General features: G+C 36.0%; 1 long non-coding RNA gene across 1 annotated transcript; it reads left to right on the forward strand.

Moving 5' to 3' along the window:
* Positions 1 to 7,147: 7,147 nt before the first annotated feature.
* LOC122309243 lies at positions 7,148 to 8,659 on the forward strand. Its single transcript, XR_006242384.1, has 2 exons — positions 7,148 to 7,303; positions 8,430 to 8,659. It is a non-coding gene; the product is annotated as an uncharacterized LOC122309243 (long non-coding RNA).
* Positions 8,660 to 11,760: the final 3,101 nt, after the last annotated feature.

An 11,760-nucleotide genomic window follows, 5' to 3' on the forward strand; every position in this document is an offset into this window, starting at 1 on the left:
TTAGCATAGGCTGATTGGTCTAAACTTTCCAAATGATGAAGGATTAGGAACCTTGAAATTAAAACAATGAAGGAAGAGGTATAATACCTGGGAAGAGAGAACCGTAAAAAAAAATTCTCACACAGCCTCCATAAGCTCAGGTTTCACCAAAGACTAGCAATGACAGAAACAACCGCACCCAAATCCATCAAGGCTTGGACTACTATTCACTAGGATTGAGAATAAAGCATCCTTAATTTTCTATTCCAAGGGACACCTGTAGATACTCTAATTCTCCACTTTCAATACCTCAGCTTGAACTAGACGTGAAAGGGATGACATTGGTGCACTTGAACAAGCCTGAAGAAAATCCTCAAAATACTGCACGACTTCATCATGAATGGCTTCTAGAGAGGATAACATCCATCCATCACTAAGGTGCATATTATGGATTGCAATATGTTTCCTCACTTGTAATGCTGCAAAAAAAAAAAAAAAAGAAGGAAAAAAAAAATAAAGAATTTACCTCCCCATGATCAATCCATGTTTTCTTAATTTTTTGAGCAATCCGAATCTCCTCTCTTTTTAACCAATGCGTAAGCTCCAGCTTTGATGCCAAAACATCATTTTCAACATCTTCCGAGAAATTTTCTTGAGGCCTTGCCTTGCCTTCCTCCACTCTCTCCTCCAACCTTTTAACATGACCCCACGTCCATGCAAAAACCTCCTTATTCCAACGTCTAAGCTCTATTCTAAGCCTTTGAAGCTTAAAAGCAAGGTTCGACAACCCAGAACCACAAATACCTTTCTACCAAACTAGCGAAACAAACTGCCAAAAATATCATGCATTCTCCTCATCAGTTGAAACTTAAAAGCACTGGGTCCATAGCAATCGGCATGTCTGCCAACCCAAGTAGTAACGGGGCATGGTCTGAAGACGTGTGAGCCAAATACTTCAAACAAATTGACTGATATAAATCAAAAAAATTGGAATTACAAAGAGCTATATCCAGACGCACCCAACTTCTTGCCAACCCATCTTTCCCATTGCACCAAGAAAAATTATTCCCTATAAAAGGAACTTCAATCAACCCCGAGCATCTATAAAATTAGAAAAATCCTCCATTGCACAAGGCAATCTTGTATTCCCACCCCTCCTCTCACCATAATGCCTAATGATATTAAAGTCACCAATAAAGACCATGGCAAAGCCAAAGAACCAAATGAAACCAACTCAGACCAAGGAGACCTTCATTCCAAATACATACATTTTGCATACACAACTAAAACAAGCATAGTGAAGTTTATCAGCAATGTAACTTATTGATTAGATGCACCAATACTATCTACATGCCAAAAAATTTATAGTTTCCCATCATGAACTCCATTAGAAAAAGATTCATCAAAGCGAAGTAAACTTTGCCAATACAAAAGCATGCTATCCCTTCTAAAATCCTTTGCGACAATTAAAATTTTTGGTTTATGATGTTTTAACAAAGACGAAAGTATTTTTTTCAAGGTTCCAAGACCTCAAACATCCCAAAATAAAATTTTACCAATCATAAATTTGGGTGAGAGGGCTCAGTCGGAGCCCTAGTAGAACTGCGCAAAAGACGACCTTGAGACACCACCTTCTTCCCTAGTTTAGACTTTGAGACACTATTTTTATCTCCTTAAATGATGATTGTCTCTTTCACCATCAGAATTTGAAAAGGTCTTGGAAGTCTCCCCTTCGACACACCCAACAAAATCTGAAATAGTTGCATCTAGTGTTGGTTCCAAGACATCTACACGCCCAATAGAAGGAGATGGCTGCAACAAATATTCTCCATTTGGTCCCAACTCTTTGACAAGAGGTACTTCTTGACAAGGGTCCCCTAAATTCTGGGCCCCACTAGATTCCCCCTCTACTAGACCTGTAATAGTCTGCTAGAAATTCAATTGTGAAATTTCTATTAACTTTAGGAACCTCGTGAAGACCCCATAAGTTTTCACAAATCCATTAATCGTATAGGTTTTTGTCTAACTACATAGTTAGTGTTATTATTTACTATGGTATCAGAAGTGTATTTTTGATTATTGGAGATAGTTAGAAGTGTCAAAATGTATTATGGTTTGTGCCATTAGACTCGGAGGGTTATTTAAGGTCTTATGACGCAATAACATTTTTTCATATTTTCGGACAAAACGTCTGTTCAAAACTGTAGATATTATTGGATAAAAATATCTTAAGCTAATTTTGTGGATATTATTGGATAAAAATATTTTAAGCTAATTTCATAGATATTATTAGGTAAAAATATCTTGAATTGATTTTTGTAGATATTATTAGGTAAGAGAGTTTTATACTCCACTCTCACTCCGGGTAAGAGAGTCCTACACTTAACTCTCACTCCAGCCTCATCTCTTCCATGTCTCATCCATAAGTATCTCCAGCCACCCCTCCCCATGAAATTATCTTCATTTATACTTTCCATTAAAAGAATATCAAACACTCTCTCTCGGACAGCTTTTAGGAGTTCTTTTGCACGCCCATTTCGAAGCTTTTGTAAGTGTTTTATCATAGAGTATCCTTCATATAAGTTGTTCCTTTTTTAGTCTAGTTTACATGGATATCTTATTTGTCCCATTTGAAGATCATTTGGTCATTCAAATATTATATAAACTATAGAAAGGTCATTCTGGGAGATAAACTGGAGAATATGTTATAGTTTGGAGTTTTTTACCAAGCTAATGGATAGATATTGGTCCAAAATTTTTATGGAGTATTGTTAACATGTATATATGACTATTGGTTGAGGATTTTCGCATGATTAAAGGTTTTGATGAAAGATTTTCTTAGATTTAGAAACTTAGAAACTGGAAGAAGAAAAACAGTTTCTGTTTTGAGAAAGTTTAACTCTTTGGTGGTCTAAACCTATTCTAATGACTTTGATAATTTTATTGGAGGATCCTAAGCATCTTATATACATGTTATATTATTATTTTGAAGATATTTGATATTATTTTCAAATATATGAAATTTTATGCAAAGAGATATTCAGATAAGCCAAAGTGTGGATATTCTTGGCTAAATTTATGTTTTGGTTAATTTCTAACCATGTGATCTTGAATTAGAAGCTTATATATGTTTTAGGACATCTTTTTAAACCATATTATGGTTTGGTTTGAAGATCATATATTTATAAGTTATAGATCAAGAGATTTATCAAAACTAGTTAAGGAAAAAGTTTCTTTTTTTGGACTAAGTGTAAAACCAAAAACTCCAAATGTTAATTTGTGATTTTGGTGACTTTAGTTTGATGATTTAAATCATGGTTGATGTTAGGATGATATTTTGAATATGTTAGAAGTAAGATTTGATTTTTGAAATTCTTGGAGATGTTTTGATTTAAGGTCAAAACTTGTGATTCAAGTACTTGGATCTTTTTACAAAAAAGTTTGGTGTTGATTATTAGCTTTTTCTAAATGGATGTTTTAAGTATGGTTTTAAACTTAGGATTGGAAGATGTTTGTTGCAAAATTTTGGTTTAAGCATGAGTTTTGAAGTTGGAAGGAATTGCAACAAAAATCAAGGGAAATGGCCTATGGATGTTTCGGCCATAGTGTGTTTTTCATAGTTGTGTTTTGTTTTAAATTTTCTGAGTTGATAGTTAAGTTTAGGACAAAATTTACATGAGAAATGTAAATTTTGGAAACTTTTGGAGTTAGTATGCAAAATCCTTAAGTTATGGGTAAAACGGTCATTTTCCCACATGTGAAGAGTAAAATGAAAATTTTACTCTTTAAGTTAGTATTTTCCATATTTCAAATTATTAGTGATTTAATTCTAACTTTTAGAATCACTAATTACAGTTCCTCGTGATCGCATTTGAAGTTTTATAAGAAACGCGGAGATTGAGGTAAGTTAGCTTTTAACTTACTAGCAGTCTATTGTGTATGTGTGCTAAGTAAAGGAACTACAGTGTATGTATGTGTATTATCATATATGTCATGCCATGCCAAGTTATCACGTAATTGTCTATTATACAAAATTTATTCTGTCATCAATTTTTATCTGTTACATAATATATTCTGTCATGTATACTGTACCTTACAAGTACGTCATGCTAAGTATACCATCTATTACATGTATGTCAAGTCATGTAATATTTAATGTTGCAAGTACGTCATGTTAAATATGTTGTCTATTATATGTTATGCCATGTTACGAAATGTTTCTATCTCAAGTTAGTCATGTATTTCAAGTTATGTTCAACTTACGTTATGTTATGTCAGGACTTCAGTCATTTCATATTCTAGTCACGTTTCATCTTGATTACTTATGTATGGGGTCACAGCAATTGTGATGCATACATTACGTGAGACACAGCAATTGTGACACGTAGAATACATGAGGCCACAACAACTATGGAGTATGTATTTAAGCAGTTAAAGAATAAGTTTTCGTAGAATACATGGGCCCACAACAACTGTGGAGTATGTATTTACACGTAGAATACATGGTGCCACAACAACTGTGGAGTATGTATTTTTCATGTTAAGTCAAGTTTGTGTAGAATACATGGGGCCACAACAACTGTGGAGTATGTATTTTTCATGTTAAGTCAAGTTTGTGTAGAATACATGGGGCCACAACAACTGTGGAGTATGTATTTACACGTAGAATACATGGGGCCACAATAACTGTGGAGTATGTATTTTTCATGTTAAGTTAAGTTTCAGAACAAGTTCATGATAAGTCAAGTTTCATATCACGTTCATATTAAGTCAAGTTTCAGAATAAGTTCATGATAAGTTAAGTTTCATATCATGTTCATGTTAATTCAAGTTTTAGAGCAAGTTCATGCTAAGTCAAGTTTCAGATCAAGTTCATGTCAAGTCAAGCTCAGTTCATGTTTCAATTTAAGTTATGTCAATTATGCTATGTTGTACGCCAAGTTATGCTTTAATTACTTATGAATTTGATTATGCATTTATGTTTTTACTATCATCCACGTATCATTAGCTTGTGTGGAAGTTTTTTTGTTAACTTACTGAGATTTGTAATCAAATCTCACTTTGATAGTCCCAACTACCATTCCCCCCGAATGGTAGATCTTGTTACAGGTCCTGAAGGAGAATTAGGAGCTGATCAACTAGACACAGTTGACTAAGCGACGGTGCGACATCAATGTTAATATAGTAATTAACGTAAATTACTACTTGTACGATTGAGTTGCATCTCTAGTACTTTTTAGATCATAACCATTTTGGACTAGTGTTGTGATCTTAGTTGTTCAATGGGTTTTTATGTATGAAGTATGTTTTAAGTATTTGGGATATTTTCAATTTGGCGCATAGTATTGCTAAAGAAAAAATTTATCCGCTGCGAATATTGCATATTGTTAGATGCATGTTAGGAACATTGCATCTTATATGTCAGGAACGGGGGCAGGTAACCTTGTGTTGCATGTCTCGACGTTTCAAATGTCCGTCCGATCCCAAACGGAATTTCAGGGCATCACAAGACCACCCTTCTCACATGAAAACTCATGCACCTAATCCTGGTTACCATACAATTCCTGGACGTCATCATGAATAGCATTAGTTTGTTCCAAATCCTAAGACTCTTCTTCAATGGCCTTTTCCCACAAATCATCACCCACTTCGTTGGATAAATTTGTAATATCCCAAATTTTGCCAAGTCTTCATTCGTATTTTTATTAGCAGTTTATGTATAGTTATTGGACCATGCAAGGTAATAGAGGATGCCTATAGATATTTTTTTATATTTTGGATATGGGAGCATTAGGCATGGAAGCCCACAAGAAGGGCTCACAAGGCCCATAGGAGATTTCAGCCCCTTCAAGGAAACAAAAGTCCAATGACCAAACCCTTACCACTAGTGCCATGTGTCATACATGTGAGGCACTATGTATCTAGTCATGATAGTGGACTAAGGGGGCGGGGGGAGAGAAGTGATTCGAGTTTCAAGGTAGATGCTCTTGAAAAGAAAGCTTAGGAAAGACAAAAGAGGATTTTCCAAGTGATTTGCCTGGGGAAACCAAAGGGACACAAGGGGATTTCGAAAATTTGGCCTACACTCAAGATATCTTCAGTTTTTGCCATATGTCAACCATGCAATGAACTTCTAGAAGAAAAGATAAAAAGACTTGTGCACAAAGGACTAATCTACTCTTATTATTTTGGCCACCACTATTCCAAGCATAACCATCACTTGCCACTTGTCACTTAGACTACAAAATGGACCGATGGTACATGAAAAGTCACATTGGGAAGAAACACCTTGGTTAGCACATTGATGCCACTTGGCAAACATGCTTGAAGGCTTCTAGAAGAAGCTAAGAAGATGGAAAAGGATATAGGGTTCGGCACACACCTAGGGCACACATCCATTTCACCTACCTACATTGCCACATGTCATGTTTTGAGATTTTTAGAAACTTAAGGAAGTGGGAGATTCACCTAGGGAAAATGCATAGGAGGAAGAAGCTTCTTGCTTAGGGAAGAGTATAGGACATGCATGGGAAAAAGAAAAGACACATGGGAAAAGGAAAAGACACATGGGGAAAAGGAAAGGACACGTGAAAAAAGGAAGAGACGCATGGAAAAGTGGAAGGATGCATGGGGAACATGCACCCACATCTTACATGCCACTTGCCACTTGGCAAGCATGCACAAGTCTACAAGGCTCAAGCCTAGGGTTAGGATTTATCAAATGGCAATTTTGCCCTAGAGATTCATTGAATCTAGACCATTTGGAGGGGCATGCCCAAGGAGCCTCTTAGGATTTCAAATTTTGGCAAGAGAGCCATGACACTTGTCACTCATGTGGAGGATCTTTTGGACTTTGCAATGAGAGGCAAGGATGAAAAAGAAATAGGAGCTTAGACATGTGGCACCCATGCAAGGATATTCTTAGATTTTGAATGACCCATGCCACTTGGCAAGATTATTCTGTTCAATAACACTTTTCAAGATTTATGCTCCTTATAGTCAAGCCTAGTGCATCACTTGTCCCACATGCATAAGCCAAGATGCCACTTGCACCTCATGCACTAGCTACACCACTTGTCCTTCATGCAAAGGGTTACTAGCAACCAATGAGATTTTGTTGGTGACCTTTATTAAAGGGGGAGGAGTTACACACCCAAGGGCTTTTTCTCTTTTGCCATTTTTGAATTTTTGCATGCTCTTATCCTCTCCACACTCTCTTACATTACCACTTGAGGATTTCTCACTTTCTCACACTTTCTTTCCAACCAAACAAAGGAAGCTTTACTCGAGGAGGGATTTTTGACATTAGCAAGGAGGAGACATGGTGAGGACTCAGTTTTCCTTGATTTTCTACACACACCACACATTTTCAACTCAAAGAAGAGATGGGGATCTCTAAAGGGTTCGAATATAGTGAAGCACACATGATTTCAACACCATTTTCAAGTGAAGCAAACTAGGATTTCCTAGAAATTTTTAAACTAAAAAATGGGGGCCATAAGTCCCCCATGTAATTAGCCACTCTTGACTATTTCCACCATACCTATATGATTAGAATAAGAACACAAGGAAAATGAAAGAGTTTCTTGACTCAAAACCCTAGAGGCTAAATGGTCTAGTTTTGTTTGAGCCCTAGTGATAACCCTAGAAACCCCACACACTCAAGATCACTGATTACAGCTTTCGGAACCCTCATCCTAACTAGTTACACTTCGATTTACAGCTTGCTATTCATTTCTTTATGGGGATTTTTATAAGTATACACTTAACTTGCTCTTGGTTTAAAATGAAAATAACAAGAATGCCCTTTGTATGTTTTAGTTTTAAGGAAAACAATGGTGTTAATTTGTGATACTTGATGATTTGGCTAATCATGTGTTAGATGTTTTAGATCTTAACCAAATGCTATGATTTCATGCTTTGCTCCATTATGCTTTGATTTCTAAGTAATATGTTTAAAGTTTGAAACATGATTAAGTCATGATTTTTCATGTTTTTGCACCTATATGTTTCGGCCAAGGCTTAATTTCATAGTTCTATGTATGTATTTTGATATGGGAGCATGATGTATCCACATGTGTTATAAGAACAAGGCAATGTGCCTACATTATATGATATGGATCATATCATGTGAATCATACAATATGATATGATATGAAAAGGATCACATGATAGGAATAATGTGATATGATATGATATGTTTCGGATCATAGGATCACATGATTAACCAATATATAAATGATGACAAAAGTATGTTTTTCCAAAAAGTCAAAGAATTATGTTACATGTTATTTGAAAAAGGTCAAGTGCATAAGTCAAGTCTTCAGTCACATCATGTGTCAAGTACATGTGCACGCATGCATTCCAAGATTTGCCACTTGTATGCTTATGTTAATCATTGTATGTTATGTGCTTACTTTCTGTGATTTCTTGAAATCTCATTGTGACAGGACCAGAAGTAGAAAGTCAGGATGATGATCAAGGCAAAGGATGTGCTCAACTCAAAGAATGAACAAATTCAGTCATGACCTACTTGGAGATAGTTGAGATTAGAAGGATGCCTTAATAATTATTAAGGCCTTTCAAGACAAAACTTGTTATGATGTAACGAGGAGTTTGATACTCCATTATTGAGAAGTATGATTTAAAAGCTATGAATGAAGTTGAGATATTAATTTTATTCTGGTACAACATTTTATGAGATGACCTATTTCGTTGTGATTTATTCCATACTGTTAGAAACATTATAGGAGCATGCATCTTAACTATCATGTACGAGGGGTATGTAAGCTTACATTGCATATCCCGACACTTCAATCATTGTCCATTCCCAAGCAGGGACTAGGGGTGTAACAGAATTTCACCATCAAGATTTTTTTCCTTTAGTTCTTCCACTAGAACTACCCAAGCATCTTCAAAGGATCTGGTTCGTTTTTAACCCATACATGTCCTGACTTTTTCTTTTTCCCATATTTGTCCGTCACTTTGCAAGTCAATTGATTGTGCCCTTGGACCTTGCATCTTACACAAAATGTAGGCAAAGTTTCATAAACCACTTCTTGAAGAATAATTGTAGGTTTTTTTGGAGTCCCAATCAAAAAAGATTGAGTTGATGGTTGTGCGACATTCATCAAAACACATACTCTTGCACCATCTGTGCATGTAGCACACCAAGTAATTGCCAATAGGTGTCGTAATATGCTTGAGAAAAGCTTTATGATAAAAATTCGGTGGGAGTCCAGGAAGCATGATCCAAACAGAAGCCATATTTGGTTTTGATTCCTCAGAGAAATCAATCAACCACTGAAACACATGATAAAGAATACTATCAACATCACAGCTCTCCCTTGTCATAGCCTTCAGAAAATCTTCCTCGTTAGAGAAATGAAATGAAGCTTCTAATCCAATCAAGAGATAGCCGTTGGTGCAAGAATTTCATGATGATAGCAAAATAGAAAGGTTGAGCCAATTGCTCCAATTCTTCTTTAGTGAATTGCATGAACACTTCTCCATCCATTACCTTAGGATGGCAAAAAGGCAGTATCACCTCAGAAAGGGGCTGAGGCATTTGTGAAACCAAATTGGCAAACTTACATTTTCTCCCACCTGATGCCAAAGGGCCTGGAGGACTCTTAATGGCAGCCATAGTATCATCATCATGTGAAACAAACCCTAACAGAGCCAATATTCTCCCTTGGCCATATCAATGATCTATAAATCGTGACTGAATTTTATAATGGTTTGCACATGCTTAACCAAAAAAAAAAAAACATAAAAGTAACTTTCACGTGAAAGGAAATAAGGGCAAATTTGTAATAAGGTTGAATCTCTATATGCTTGCTGAAGAGTAAAAGAAGAAGAAGAAGCAAATCTCAACTTAACAAAGCATTACAAGAATGGAAAGAAAGGGCAAGTGACGGAAAAGGGTTTAACTCATTGAAGGCTACAAAACAAGGGCATAAACGTAATATCATTTCTAAAGTTACTCTATTATAGGGTAACCATCTTTATAGAACTTTAAGAAGCACCTTTCGACCTTGAGGACACGCAAATATTTATTGAGTGACTGAGAGTACATAGGAGCTATAGTAGACTACAAGACAACTTTATTGGGAAGGGCTTAACACTATTTGTCCTTTAGCACAAGTTTATGCTATTTAAAGCAAGGAAATAAAAACCATAACAGAGGCATATGTGCTCAGTAACAAAGAAGTTGGAGACAGAGAGCTCACTGAAAGAGGAATAGTGCGATGGCACTAGACTTGGAGTCTGAGCTAGGGGATGTCGGCAACAACGATAGTTTTGGAATATAGTGGGAAGATGAATGGTGCTATTAGCTTTTGGAGTTTAATAGAGTAGAGGAATAAAAAATGTGTGTGACTTATTGAAAGAGAGGGATGACGTGCGATGATGGTTCTAAGTGACTAGAATGAGATCAATGGTGGTAACTTTTGATGGAACTGGGCTCAGTTTCAGTCACTATTTGGATCAAAAAATGGTGTAGAAATTAGGAAGAGGAATCGGTATGATCTTACTAAGAAAGGGCAAAAGCAGGTGGAGCAAACATGGGATTGAGGAAAAATGTCAGCAATGATTGGGGTCTCTTTTGACTGTGGTGGTGAAACACAAAATGAAGGAGAAGTAGTAGAGAATCATGGTGGCTATAAGGCTTGATTTGCTTACATGAAATAGTGGCTTAGTTTCTAAACTTGGTTTGTGTTGTTTCCTTAAGGCTTTTCTATGATTGAAATTATAGACATAGAAGGAATAAATGGATAGAAACCATCTTGTACATGTTCAATTCAAAGTGGTTCAGTAAATTTGCAAGAGAAAGACTCAGTTTATAGACACCGAAAATACCAGGATAACGAAGGGGGTGGCGTGAAGTGAAGTGTGGTTTATTTTTAGTGAGTTTTGGTGTAGTTAAAACTAACTCAGGCACATTTTTCACATTTATAGAGGAATTGGTAATTCATTAGAGACTCAATCAGTAGTGTTTCCATCAGATAAAATTAAAACAGAATTTTGGTTAATATTTATAATAATATTCAATAAATAAAACCTCAATATTATAAAATAATAATAATAATAATAATTAAATGATTATATTAATTTTATATTCTCCTAAGATATGTTACATTAGGCACACAACTTGATTATGAATATGTGATTACGGCCCCTCTTGAAATTTCTGGGCATGCATCTTCTATGTGTTGATTAGATGAGGGGAAAATCTTTCCAACTCCATAAATTGGGCCACATATTCTTCTACCATTTGGTTGTCCTACATCAAATTCCTTCTTAAATTGTTCTCAGGTGAGAGTAGCTATGTCTCCCAACTTGCGAACCAACAATTGTCACTTCATGTCCCACCATATGCCAACGTCTCCTTGAAGCAAATGTCTAGAATACCAAACCTTCCATTCCTCTGTACACCCACTTATGTCGAAGGTTCTTTCCAAGTCAATAAACCACTTATTGGACATTTGCCCTTGTGCCATCTAGTTTCATAAACTTCCATCATTTTGTGGATGGCTTCCATTATCGTTTGTCCTCCTTCCAACAAAGGGTTCTTTTCCTCCTGATCTCTCAATCTCGGAGAGGTCTCCTCACAACTCTACGTTCTATAGATTCCCTTTCCTTCTAAAATGTACAAAACTAACACATGTTAGCTTCATTTACGTAAGGGAACCACCCTTTTTTACTTAGGTCATGGCCCACACTGCACACTTCTCTTCCTGTCATATTTCCATGAGGATGCATGCCTATAGCTTTAAGATT

This window comes from Carya illinoinensis, chromosome 5 (genome assembly GCF_018687715.1).
Source record: "Carya illinoinensis cultivar Pawnee chromosome 5, C.illinoinensisPawnee_v1, whole genome shotgun sequence".
Lineage (NCBI taxonomy): Eukaryota > Viridiplantae > Streptophyta > Magnoliopsida > Fagales > Juglandaceae > Carya > Carya illinoinensis.